At 37.3% G+C, this 14,017-nt stretch overlaps 1 protein-coding gene across 2 annotated transcripts in view; it reads right to left on the bottom strand.

Annotated features, from left to right (window-relative positions):
- CCDC181 (coiled-coil domain containing 181) overlaps nt 1-5,326 on the bottom strand; it is a 31,171-nt gene extending 25,845 nt beyond the window's left edge. For both annotated transcript variants that reach the window (XM_055324139.1, XM_055324140.1), the window contains exon 1: nt 5,191-5,326. The gene's annotated coding sequence lies outside the window, so the exon portion shown is untranslated. The remainder of the gene's footprint in view (nt 1-5,190) is intronic.
- Nucleotides 5,327-14,017: the final 8,691 nt, after the last annotated feature.

Genomic DNA, 14,017 nt, shown 5'->3' with positions numbered 1-14,017 from the left:
AACATGCCATAAAACAAAGAAGCAATTACTGTTTCAGAAAAGCAAGAGTCCTCTTCAGATTTCTTTCAGTAAGCAAAAACAGGTACCAATGCAGGTCTTTTGTAAAAGAGAAGTGGTGTGAAGCAAACTTTCAAATAGTGGAGGAAACCTGAATATCATTTCCCATCCTATTTTTCAATCCTTCTAGTAGTTTACATGGCATAATTACAATTTGTGATCTGAGAGCTTTTCAACTAAGTAAAGTTGATTCTCAAATATGGTAGATGCTAATTTCCACAAAAGTCAAACTTTTCAACTCTAAATGAGATATTTTTCACTAAAAAACCCAAATGTGATGCCTAATACTATCTGGAAACAGTGACAAATAAATACGGATGTCAGATGAAAGTTAATACATGCTTATGAAAATGGTGTATAAATTCAGTCATTTTTAAGAGAACAATGCTAAAGTTATTTATAAATTGAGGTCAGTTCCTAGCCCTGCTAATTGTTTTGTATATAATTTTTCAAACAAAAGAAGCAAATACATCTCTACCTTTAATGTGTTTGTATGCCTATATGAGCATTAAGTGTGTGTATGTGTGTATTACAATTTTGACAAACATTTGTTAAACCCCTACAGTATTCCTATATACATTCTCATACAGATTATAAAGTAGACCCATGCTCTTGAGGTATTTCCAGTATGGTACAGAATAAACAAAACCCATAAGTTTAAAATATAGATATGAAGAAATTTAAAATGTATGTAAATGGAATAAAGATATATATAAAGAACTATAGAGGAAGAAAAAAAACAATCAACTCAGTCTAAAGTTGGAAATACCAAGAAAGCTGAGACGGGCTTTGAATACTGAGTATAAGAGTTTATTAATTATTTCAGATAAAGAGAACATGAGAAAGAGCAAACAATCATGAAAGTGCATGGAATTGTCCAGAATGGCCTGAACAAAATGTGTTCCTGAAGAAGAATCTGGAAGAAGAGATAAGGGGTCAATTTGATGTCAGATTATTTGTTCACAAAAAAAGGTTGAGGGAAAATTATTTATGTAGATCTAATTCTCATAAAGCAGCCAAAGGCAGAAATACATAGCAATAATCTGCACATTTTCCACTATTAAACAAAAACAAAAAGATAAATGATTTCTAAATGTACATAGAATCTTATATTCAGTCTCAAAGGAACTATAGAAATCTCATCTTCAGGGTCCCTATTTGTATACCTGTTTCTATGCCTAGGAGCCTTCTCTTGCTCCCACAACAGAAATAAGTTGCCTAAAACCCTTTTTAGAGGCAGAAAGTACTAATGTCAAGAATACATTTTTTAAAGATATAAAATGAGAGATATTTGTCTGAATTAATAAATTATCCACATACTCTATTTTAACCTTTGGCTTCACTGTACTATCGGCAAGCCTCTAACTACACTACCTAACCTGGTGCCAATTTTACTGTAGGGAGATATACATTATTTTCCTTGTACTGTTTGCCATCAAATAATAGTGAAAGCGGGCAGCCTGGGTGGCTCAGCGGTTTAGCACCGCCTTCAGCCCACGGCGTGATCCTGGAGACCTGGGATCGAGTCCCATGTCGGGCTCCCTGCATGGAGCCTGCTTCTCCCTCTGCCTGTGTCTCTGCCTCTCTCTCTCTCCTCTCTGTGTTTCTCATGAATAAATAAATAAAATCTTTAAAAAAAAATAATAGTCAAAGAATGTGGGGAAATATCTTTCCACTAGCTACACAAACATTAGCGAAGGGAAGAGATGAGGTTTTTCAATACTGCATATGAAAACCATTTTAATAGGTTTTAGTGAACTGTAAGTTCAAATGAATTAAAAGAATGACTGGGACACCCAAAGTGTAAATAAACTCGAAGCTAAGACTATGGGTGAGACATCTAGAAAGTGGGAAGCACCATATCAAGTTTAAATCACTACAGTTTAAAGATAAAAGCCAAGCTAGAACACAGTCAGAGGCTAGCAAACCAGGAGAAAGGGGGATAAAAGAGAAAGGAGGGAAGAAGGGAGACAATGACAGTAAAATGCCTGGGAACCAAATTCTGAGAACACCTGAAAATCCTGGGGCTATTATCTGAAAGAAGAGAAAACACAAGAGTCATGACAACAGCTTTATATTATTTAAATGGTTGCTCAGTAAAGGAGGACTGGACTTAAATACCTTAAATAGTAAAACTAGTGCTAAGGGCTGGAAACTCGGGGACAAATTTTGGCAATTTATTTATTTTTTTAAAGATTTTATTTAGGGGATCCCTGGGTGGCGCAGCGGTTTGGCGCCTGCCTTTGGCCCAGGGCGCGATCCTGGAGACCCAGGATCGAATCCCACATCGGGCTCCCGGTGCATGGAGCCTGCTTCTCCCTCTGCCTGTGTCTCTGCCTCTCTCTCTCTTTCTCTCTGTGTGTAACTATCATAAATAAAAATTAAAAAAAAATTAAAAAAAAAAAGATTTTATTTACTTATTCATTAGAGAGAGAGAGAGAGAGAGAGAGAGAGAGGGAGAGAGAGAGAGAGAGAGGCAGAGACAGGCAGAGGGAGAGAAGCAGGCTCCATGCAGGGAGCCTGATGCAGGACTTGATCCCAGGACTCCAGGATCACACCCTGGGCCAAAGCAGGCGCTGAACCTCTGAGCCACCCAGGGATCCCAGATTTTGGCAAATTAAAACAGAATTTACAGGGGTGCCTTGGTGGCTCAGTCAGTTAGGCATCTGCCTTAAGCTCTTAGGTCTTGATCTCAAGGTCCTGGGATAAATCCCAGAGTCAGGCTCCTTGAGTCGGTTCCTCCCTTTCCCTCTGCCTCTCCCCGTGTTCGTGCTTTCTCTCTCTCTCTCTCTCTCTCTCTCTCTCTCAAATAAATGAATAAAGTCTTTTTTAAAAATAAAACAGAATTTACATTTCAAACTTGTCATGAAATAAAGTGAGTTTTCTGTTTGAAGTGTTGCATTCTTTGTCAACGACAAAGAGCCTTAGAGCAAGCAAAACTGTTGAGCTAGATGACTCTTAATATTTTAAACTTTTTATGAGATACAAATGAGCAAATAACTCATAAAAAGCAAGAGAATTTAAAAGGAAATGCATAGTAGTATGATAAGCTTAATCTAAAATAAATGATCAGCGACTTAATAATTAAATCCAAGACTTAAAAAATTCTTGTTTGGTTCACTTAAATGTCATCTCTTCTCAGAATAATGCTTGGTATTGGTTCCCTTCCCCCTCCCAAGACAAAGTTAGTTTTATGTACATGAATGTTAATCTTTCAACCTAATTATCCAACCAAATAATTATAACTATTTCCAATGTATTAGTTGGACTATAATTCCTTCTAGATATTTATTTCTTTTTAAACTAAGAATAAAAAATGGACTTTCTTAAAGAACTCAAAATAAGGTTTCAATACTTTGCAAAGGTTGAGAGCAATAGTACTTTGAGGTAACCTAGAGAAACCAATCAATACTTCAAAGTGAGTTTATTTACGCCTGCCTAGCTGCAAGATAGGCTAAGTCACATCAACAATTATGTCTAACTATCTACTAACTAAAAGTAAGGGCACCATGGATAATGTAGAACAAACTAAAACTTGTTGTCATCCAAAATACTTACATAAATAATACTGTTTTTCAAAGTCACAAGTGTCTTAGGATAATTGGCTTTCTTTTCAGACCAGGGATCTTGGAATTTATAATTTTAAGATGTTTAGATTACATAATGAATTGTTAGAGTAAGATTTCTATGGAACTCTTCAGTGCTCTCTTCTAATTTTATAATAAACATACTTTTGAATTCTTAAATAAATACTTGCTGAGGGCTTTTGTTAGTTACGCCTTTTACTTACAAAGGATCTCACCCATGTGAAAACTCAAATTTAAAACTAAAAAGGCATAATCAGAATAATAAATACAAACAAAATGATTACAAATTAAACATATTAGGTGTCATTAAATCGTGCTATTATACCATAATTAAAAAGATAAAAAGTCACAGTTGAAATGACTTTGAGAGTAAATGAAGATACATTAAATTTGTATTGCCTTCTTCTCCTGTACCTTCAAAAACCTCATGGTTGGTTGCCAAGTAAACAAAGAACATAAATCATAAACTTTTGTTACCAAGTCCCTTAAGCCTTTTTCAAATGCGTCACAGGATATCCAATCCCCTTCGGTTCTTTTAATCATTATCCCCAGGGTACTTGCCATATGGTACACAGTCATCACGCTAGAACAAAAATATATCCTACAGAAAACGAATCACCTAACACTTATTCCGCGTGAGTTAAACGTATTTAAATTTCAATGTTTATCATCAGTAAAAAATCTATGTAAGTGGCCTAGCTCAGAACCACCCTCTTAATAGGTTAACTGTTTTATGAAATTAATTTCTTCCTCCTGGGTGTCTGCCAAATCCCATGCGGGTTTCTAACTGCAGATCTTTTAGGGAGTCTAAGCCAAGTGCCAAGTGTGCGTACGTATACACTTTTGACAACTTTCTTTCAGATTCAGACATTCGAAAATAGTTTAATCTAATTCACTGACTCCAGTCTTACCTCATAGCCTTTTAAACATAGGCTTGTTTAAATCTAAGAGAGTTGAAAAAAAAGTCAAGGAGAATCTGTTTTAATACAAAGTATTTAAGCAAAAGCCAACTCCTAATAGCATCATGAGACCCATCTTGCCCATTCTTCTTGCTGCATCCTTCCAAACCGAAGTCCCGAGAGGAAAAACATTTTAAAAACCATACTCCATCACAAAGTATGACAATAAATCATACGTCACGCACATTGGGGGATGAATTTGTATCCAGGGTCCCCAGGTACCATCAACTAAACGAAGCCTCTTCATGGAAGCTACCATTTCGGGGGCGGGGGGGCTTTTTTCAACCAGGAATGAGAACTTTGAGAGGGGACAGAAAAGGGTATAAAAATGAGAGACGAAGCTCCACTTGGAGGGGTTTTCCCTCGTACAGAGCCAACCAAGGTATTGGCAGACTCCCCCTCCCCCCCCCACCCCCGGGCTCCGGGGAACCCGGACGTGGCACGATCAGACGCCAGCAGGAAGGCTCTTCCCTCTCTTCTAACCATCGATCCTCCCAGCTGTCCCAGACGCTGTACCCCGGTACCCTCTCCCACCATAAATATCTCCGCACCATCCTTCCCTTCTCCCCCTCTGTAGCCCCTCCTGCCTGTGTAAGATGCAGCGGCTGGGGTCACAGAGACGGCCGGGGGAGTTCTCCTCTCCTCCTCTTTCTAAGCTCTGACAGCGAGGCGGGGGAGACCCCAGCACCTGCTCCCACGGCGGCGAGGACCCGCTGCCATAGCAACGGCGCGCCCCGCCTCCTCCATCCGGGCCTCTCTAGCTCCGGGGGCGCGGCGGCCCGGCGCAGGCGCAGACGGCGTCCTGAGAACGCCTGCTCCTCCAGGCGCTCTCGCCGCTGCCCGCGGGGGACGTGTCAAGGCTGCGGTTTCCAAGGTGACGACCACGGAAGCCACGCAGCGCCCACAAGTTTCGCTAGCGTGAGTCCCGGCTGGCGAACGATCCCTTTCTTGGTTTTCAGTTTCTTGGTTGTAAATTGAGCTGTCTCTCGCCAAACACGGGATTTTTTTTTTAAAGAACGATTTCTGGATTTATGTATTTCTGTCTGTTATTTTCTTCGCCGTTGGCACCAGAGTCATTTCAGTTTTTTCGCTAGCAGGTAAGCCAATTGCAAATTAGTTACCAGATTGTTTACTCGAAGCTCCCTCCGCCCCCCACACCACCGTGAATGGAACAAAAAAAAGAAAACAAAAAAAAAAAAAAAAAAAAGGAATCCTGTTTTCACCCAAAAGAGTGGTCAGAGGATGTTTGCATCAGCTTTCAAGCATGTTAAAATGGTCATCTAAGATTTTCTTAAATCCCCCTGTAAGATCGCCTTTATCATAAAGGGAAAGCAAGATTAATTTTAGAGTGCATTAACCAACGACAAGGCTTTAGAAACTGTCCATTCCCTGCCAGAAATAGACAAAAAAAAAAAAAAATAGAAATGAAAGTATTTCCTCAGTACACTCCAGAATTTTCAGATTATTTTTGTTTGTTCTTAGAATTTTTATCACGTGGTCGGTCCATTGGAAAGCATCTTCAAAGAGGGATCATGTAAAATTGAGGGAACCCTGGGTGGCTCAGTGGTTGAGCGTCTGCCTTGGGCTCAGGTCATGATCCCGGAGTCCTGGGATCCAGTCCCACATCGGGCTCCCTGCGTGGAGCCCGCCTCTCCCCCTGCCTGTGTCTCTCCCTCTCTCTCTCTTTCTGTCTCTCATGAATAAATAAATAAATAAAATATTTTTTAAAAAAAAGTCTTCTCCAAACTGCAGAGTAAGCGAAGTTAAAAAATAAAAAGATATAAGGTTAAAATGGATTACAATTGGGATCCCTGGGTGGCGCAGCAGTTTGGCGCCTGCCTTTGGCCCAGGGCGCGATCCTGGAGACCGGGATCGAATCCCACATCGGGCTCCCGGTGCATGGAGCCTGCTTCTCCCTCTGCCTGTGTCTCTGCCTCTCTCTCTCTCTCTCTCTCTCTCTCTCTCTCTGCGACTATCATAAATTAAAAAAAAAGAAAAGAAAAAAAAATGGATTACAATTTTCAGTGCACTTTCTACCTGCAATGTATAACTTACAGTTCTGATGATTTAATGTTTCAAGATCCAAGGAATTTTAGTTAAATCTTCTTTAATGAGTATTGGAATTACTACTAAAGCTACTGTAACATGTAGGTTTCAGCACTCTTACAAATTTTTTACTACTGATCCTCCCAAATATTTGTAAATGTTTTTACAAATGTAATGGGCTGTCGCACCATTGTTCTTAGTAACCAAAAAGTGGAAACAATCCAAATGTCCATCGAATGGTAAAAGCATAAATAAAATGTGGTATATCCATACAATGGAATATTTTCAGCATAAAAAGGAATGAAGTACTGGTAAATACTACAACAGAGATGAACTTTGAAAACCTAAACATTATATTAAGGGAAAGAAGCTAGAAACAAAATACCATGTATTATATGATTCCATTTATATGAAATATCGAGAAGCAGCAAATTTATAGATACAGAAAGTAGATTAGTGGTTGCCTGGGGATGAGGTTGGCCTGTTGTTGGGAAAGTGGGTGAATGACTGCTTAAGGGTGAATTGTAGGTATATGAATAATATACTAACGATAAAGGTACCCTCCCAAATATTACTGGAATAATGGGCAAACCATAACTAGAGAGTTGAAAATATTTTTTAAAAATGAGTTTCCAAGATTGATTAATATATAGGTTCTGCCTCCTGTGCTTAACTAGCTGATAGACGATTTCAATTTCTTTTTTTTTTTAGATTTCAATTTCTTAGTTGTCCCTTCTATAACATAGATATAGTAACATTTGCCTTGATTATAAAGATTAAATGAGGTAATCTGTGTGCTTAGCACAGTGCTTGATTTTTATAAAGTGTCCAAGCAATGGTGCCTATTATCCTTATATGGTATTTATTATCATTGCAATATTACATCCAAAAGGATGAAAGTAGGTTCTAAAATATCCTTAAATGTCCAAAACACAAATAAGAGAAACTTTAAGTTATATGTGAAATTCTATTTGAAAAATCTCCCTACATCATTTTTTTTATTTTATAAAAGAACCAGATGTTAATATATACATTTCAAAGAAATGTATGTTAAACATGACACTTAGAGAACACTTGTGTTATGTACCAGAATGAGATTTAAAAGTGTAATGGGGGGCGCCTGGGTGGCTTTTGGTTTCAGCTCAAGTCATGATCTCAGGATTGTACAACTGAGTCCCTCATCAGGCTCTGTGCTCAGTACAGAGTCTGCTAGAGATTTTCTCTCAGTCCTTCTGCCTCTCCCTCCACTCATTCTCTCTCTAAATAAATAAATAAAAACTTTAATTTAAAAAAGTAGGATTGGGACACCTGGGTACCTGGGTGGCTCAGCGGTTAAAGCCCCTGCCTTCAGCTCAGGGCGTGATCCTGGAGTTCCTGGATCAAGTCTCACATCGGGCCCCCTGCATGGAGCCTGCTGCTCCCTCTGCCTGTGTCTCTGATTCTCTCTCTCTCTCATAAATAAATAAATAAAATCTTTAAAAAAAAAAAGTGGGATGGAAGGAGGCACCTAGCTAGTTTGTCAGAAGGGCGTACAAATCTTGATCTTGGGATCATGAGTTTTAGCCCCACATTAGATATAGGGATTACTAAAATAAATAGATTTTAAGAAATAAAAGTGGCCTCCTGAGTGGCTCAGTAGGTTAGGTGTCTGACTCTTGATCTCTGTTCAGGTCTTAAGCTCAGATCTTGATCTCAGGGTCATGGGTTTAAGCCCCACGTTGGGATCCACACTGCATGTGGAGCCTATTAAATAAATGAATAAATAAGATAAAAGTGGGTGGATAGCTATAAAAATTCAGAAACATATCACACTTAAATGGAAGTTAGAGTTCCAAGTACCCCAACCACTTAGGATCCAGTTGCACATAAAGCAAGCATAAAAAGCTCAAAAACAGTAATAACAAGTTATTACAAAGTTTGTGAGCTAAGCCTGAGCCATTTGTAGGAGAGTCTATCACAGTCCCTTCCTTTCCTTTATTCTAATAAGCTTAGGGTTCTGAGTTCCCAGCCTGGAAATTACAATGTGATCATTTGAAAGGAAGGGAAAGAAAAGAGGTGGGCTATTGCAAGCAGGTACAGCAGCGCCAGAAAGAACTAGAGAGGTGGCTGACTGGCATGCAGGGAGAAAAATAAAAATAATTGAGAGCAGAGACTGCCTAGAATAAAACCAAAATCTTTGATCATCTTTTCTTAAGGGTGAGCAAAGATAAACACTAAATGACAACATTGTACAATAATTATTCATTATCTGTGGTGATAAATCTGAGCTACTAAAAAAGATTTATTCTCTGTCATCTATTTAAGAAAGCAGAGAAATATTAGATTTTCAGTAATTTTTCCTGTTGAGTTCCTTACTTATGGGTCTGCCTGAGAGCTGAATAATTCCCAATCAATGCATGAAGGTGCTCACAGATTTATTTTTTTTAATTTTTATTTATTTATGATAGGCACACAGAGAGAGAGAGAGAGAGGCAGGCAGAGGGAGAAGCAGGCTCCATACACCGGGAGCCTGATGTGGGACTCGATCCCGGGTCTCCAGGATCGCGCCCTGGGCCAAAGGCAGGCGCTAAACCACTGTGCCACCCAGGGATCCCGGTGCTCACAGATTTAAAAAGGAGATAGACTTAATGAGAATATAGTGAGACACACAAGGTGCAGATTTATCTAAAAAAATGGAGCTCAATTAGAAGGATAACAATAACAAGACCTTTGCAAAGTGTTGATATTAGAGTTGACTTTTGAAGAATGAAAAGAATTGCACAAGGGCGGGACATTATACAGAGACATTAGCATTTGCGAGGGCATATTGCGAGGGCATAGGGGCATCAACTAGTTTATTCTGGGATCTTTATGTAATTCAGAGTTGCTGGTTTGACTCAAGATGAGGCATGACATAAGATGAAATCTGTCCTTCATGGCCTATGGCAGCCTCTGAGATATTTTAGGCATATTGTGAAAACAACTGCAGGGTGATCTGTGAACAAGTGTCTCCATTAAAATTGATAGCATCCTTGGGAAAGTTAAGTGTATCATCATTTCTTCTAAACTATGAGTTCCTTAAAACAGACTGAATTTTAGATATTCCTGTATCCTAACAGAACTGGCATTTAAGTGTCTGGTAAATATTGATTTGATACAACCAAATAAATGAACTAATTTTATTGTAAATAACCTTAATCATGTAGTTTATATAATCAAATTTATAACTTCCTCCTAGTACTTTATCTGCTCAGAAGTTATTAAAGAAATTTGTGTTTTGATGATCAGGGTGGAGAGAAGAATGAATTTCTAAAAAGGGAAATTTTATTTTTTATTTTTTAAAAGATCTTACTTATTTGAGAGAGATTGAGAGACACAGAGAGAGAGAGAGCACACAGGAGCAGAGGGAGGGGCAGAGGGAGAGAGAGAATCCTTGAGCAGACTCCCACTGAGCAAGAAGCCCAACACAGGGCTCAATCCCAGAGTCCCGAGATCATGACCTGAGCAGAAGGCAGACACACTTAACCAACTGAGCCACACAGGTGCCCCTAAAATGGGTCATCTTAGGAAGTGCAGAACCTTAGTAAATCAGGACAATGAGAGGTATCATAAGACCATGGGAGCACAGAACTGACATGTAAGTGATGAAGAAATGATGGGAGAATGCTAATGACACATTTAACAATATTATAGAGTTCAGCAGGTCACTATACTCTCTTTCTCTCCATACACATATCACTTAAACAACCCCATTTACTATAGCACCAAAAAGAATAAAATATTTAAGAATAAAGTTACCGAGGCAGTGAGAGATCTGTATACTGAAAACTATGAGATACTGTTGGCAGAAATTGAAGAAAACACAAATGATGGAAATATCTCCCATATTCATGGATTGGAAGAATATTGCTAGCATGTTCATACTACCCAAAAACAATCTACAGATTCAACATAATCCCTATCAAAATTCCAATAGGATTTTTCACAGAAAAAGAAAAAAAATCCTAAAATATACATAAAACCACAAAAGACCCCAAATAACCAAAAAAGCCTTGAGAAAGAACAAAGCTAAGGGCATCTCACTTCCTGATCTCAAACTATATTGCAAAGCTATAGTAATTGAAACAGTATGGTACTGGCACAAAAATAGACACATACATTGATGGAACAGAATAGAGAGCTCAGATATAAATCCATGCTACATGGTCAACCTATCTTTGACCATGATGCCAAAAATAAACAATTGGGAAAGGATTGTCTCTTCAATAAAAGGCTTTGGGTAAACTGGATATCCACATGCAAAAGAATAAAATTGAATCATCATTTTACATCATATATAAAAATTAATTTGGTATGGATTGAAAACTTAAGTATAAGACCTAAAACTATAAAATTCCTGTAAGAAAACATAGTGGATGAGCTCTTTGAGATTGATCTTGATAATGATTTTTTGGATATAACACCAAAAGCATAGGCCATGCAAGCAGAAATTAGAAATTTGGGACCACATTAAACTAAAAACTTCTGCACAGCAAAGGAAACCATCAATAAAATGAAAAGGCAACCTGTGGAATAGTTGAAAATATCTGCAGGCCACGTATCTGATAAGATGTTAATACCCAAAATATAAAAGGAAGTCATACAACTCAATAGCAAAACCAATAATCAATAATCCAATTTAAAAATGGGCAAAGGGCCTAGATAGACGTTATTCCAAAGAAGACATACAGTGGCTAATAGGTATATGAAAAGATACTCAACATTAGTTATCATCAATGCCGATCAAAACCACAATGATATATCCACAACATCTGTTATAATGGTTATTATCAAAAATACAAGAGATAATAAGTGTTGTTTGAAGATGTGGAGAAAAAGAAATCCTTGTACACTGTTGGTGGAAATGTAAACTGGTGCAGCCACTAGGAAAACAGTAGGAAGGCTCCTCAAAAAATTAAAAATAGTACCAGCATATAATCCAGTAAAACGATATATAGGAATATACCCAAAGGAAATGAAATCAGTATCTCAAAAGGTATCTGCACTCCTATGTTCACTGAAGTATTATTAATAATAGCCAAGACATGGAAACAATCTAAGGGTTCATCAGTGGATGAATGAATGAGGAAAATGTGATACATTTGTGACAACATGAATGAATCTGGAGGCTATTTTACTGAGTGAAATAAGCCAGACACAGAGGGACAAATTCTGTATGATCTCACTTACATGTGGAATCTAACAAAGTTGAACTCATGGAACCAGAAAGTAGAAAAGTGGCTGCTTGGGGCTAGAGGGTGAGGGGGAAATGGGGAAATACTGGTCAAAGGGCAGAAACTTTCAATTATAAGATAAATAAGTTTTTGGGATCTGTGTGACATGATAACTGTAGTTAATAATACTGTATTATATACTTGAAATTTGCTAAGAGTACATTTTAGGTCTTATCACCAAAATATATGAGGTTATGGATGTGTTTTATATATATATATATATATAGAGAGAGAGAGAGAGAGAGAGAGAGATTCATCATAGATATATATTCATCATAGATATATCTATATATATATTCATCATATATATTCATCACATTATACACCAAAAAAAATCATGTCATGCAACAATTTTTATCAGTTATAACTCTACACAGCTAGAAAAAGGAGTAAAATTCTTCCCTCTCCCCTCTGATGTAAGTGTTCTCATGCTGTAGATGACAGCACAAGAGAAGAAAATTAAGGAAATGCAAGAACAGGATGATTTAGGAAGAGCCAGGTAAATAAAGAAAAGAAGTTGCTTGCTATCCAGGGCCCTTCACTTAAATGTGCTTTATGCTTCTTAAAGTCTGAAAATGTTAAATATCAATTTTAGTGATGGCCAGCAGAAATGTGTTGGGAATTTATGACTCATTAAAGACTATGGGATTCTACAGGAGCACCTGGGTGACTCAGATGGTTAAGTGTCTGCCTTTGGCTCTGGTCACGATCTCCAGGTCCTGGGATAGAGACCCATGTCAGGCTCCGGGCTCAGGGAGGAGTCTGCTTCTCACTCTCCCCCTGCGTTTTCTCCCTGCTCAGGCTATCTCTCTCTGTCTCAAATGAATAAATAAAATATTTTTTAAAAAAGACAATGGGATTCTATAAGTATAGGGTCACTGCATATGTGACTAGTGCCACATGTTTTCCCTCTTCATTTTTAATTTAATATAGTTATAAGTTTACATTTTAAATGTACATTCTGAAATGATCCCAGAAATGGGTAACACTGCTCCAGTTTTCTGTGCTTGGTCATTATATGATGCATAGATGTAAGTAAGTGCACACTGTAGACCAGAGAGTAGCATCAACTCAAGTAACTGTCTTTAAATAAATGAACATTTTGAAGGAAGGCTTTGACTTTGACAAGCCAATATTGAACTTAAGTAGCCAAAGAGAAGAGATTAAATAAGCGTGAAGAATTAAGAAGACATACATGTCTCCTATAAAACTGTTCCAAGTAATATACTTTACAGACAATATTCAGATTCTGTGTAGTCACAATATTTTAAATCATTCAACAAATAATTTTTGTGCACCTCTGTGCCAGGCCTTGTTCTAGATACTTGGAATATATCAATGAACTATTACATTCCCTCTTTCATTGTTGATATTGGTCATTTGTATCTTTTCTCTTTTTTCTTAGTTAGCCTGGCTAGAGATTTATTGATTTTACTGATTTATTTAAGAAATACGTTTAGATTTCATTACTTTTCTCTATTCCTTTCCTGTTTTCAATTTCATTTATTTCTGTTCTAATTTTTATTATTTATTTTTTTCTGATTGCTTGAGGTTTTAAATTGCCCTTTGGTTTCCTAAAGTGGAAGCTTAGATTATTGATTTTAGATCTTCTTTTCTAATGCATGTATTTAATGTTATGAACTTCCCTCTAAATAACTTTTGCTCATCCCATGAATTTTGATAAGCTGTATTTTCATTTATTTCAAAATATTTTCACATTTCTCTTGAGATTTCTTCTTTGACACATGTTATTTTCAATCTCCAAATTTCTAGAGGTTTTATAGTTATCTTTCAGTTATTTATTTTTAGTTTCATTGTATTGTAGTCTGAAAATATAATTTGTATGATTTCTATACTTTCAAATTTGTAAAGATACGTTTTATAGTACATAATGTGACCTATTTTGGTGTTTGTTTATTCAAGTTTGAAAAGAATGTGTATTCTGCTGTTACTGGATGGAACAGTTTATAAATGTCAACTATATTAAGTTAACTGACAGTTTTTTTCAGGTTGATTGTATCCTTACTGAGTTTCTGCTGTATTGCTGACTAAGAGTATACTAAAGTCTTTAACTATAATAGTGGATTTCTCTGTTTCTCCTTTTAGTTCTCAGTTT

This window comes from Nyctereutes procyonoides, unplaced genomic scaffold (assembly GCF_905146905.1).
Source record: "Nyctereutes procyonoides isolate TBG_1078 unplaced genomic scaffold, NYPRO_anot_genome, whole genome shotgun sequence".
Classification (NCBI taxonomy): domain Eukaryota; kingdom Metazoa; phylum Chordata; class Mammalia; order Carnivora; family Canidae; genus Nyctereutes; species Nyctereutes procyonoides.
Note: the sequence above shows the minus strand (reverse complement) of the source record. Positions and strands in the feature narration are given on the sequence as shown.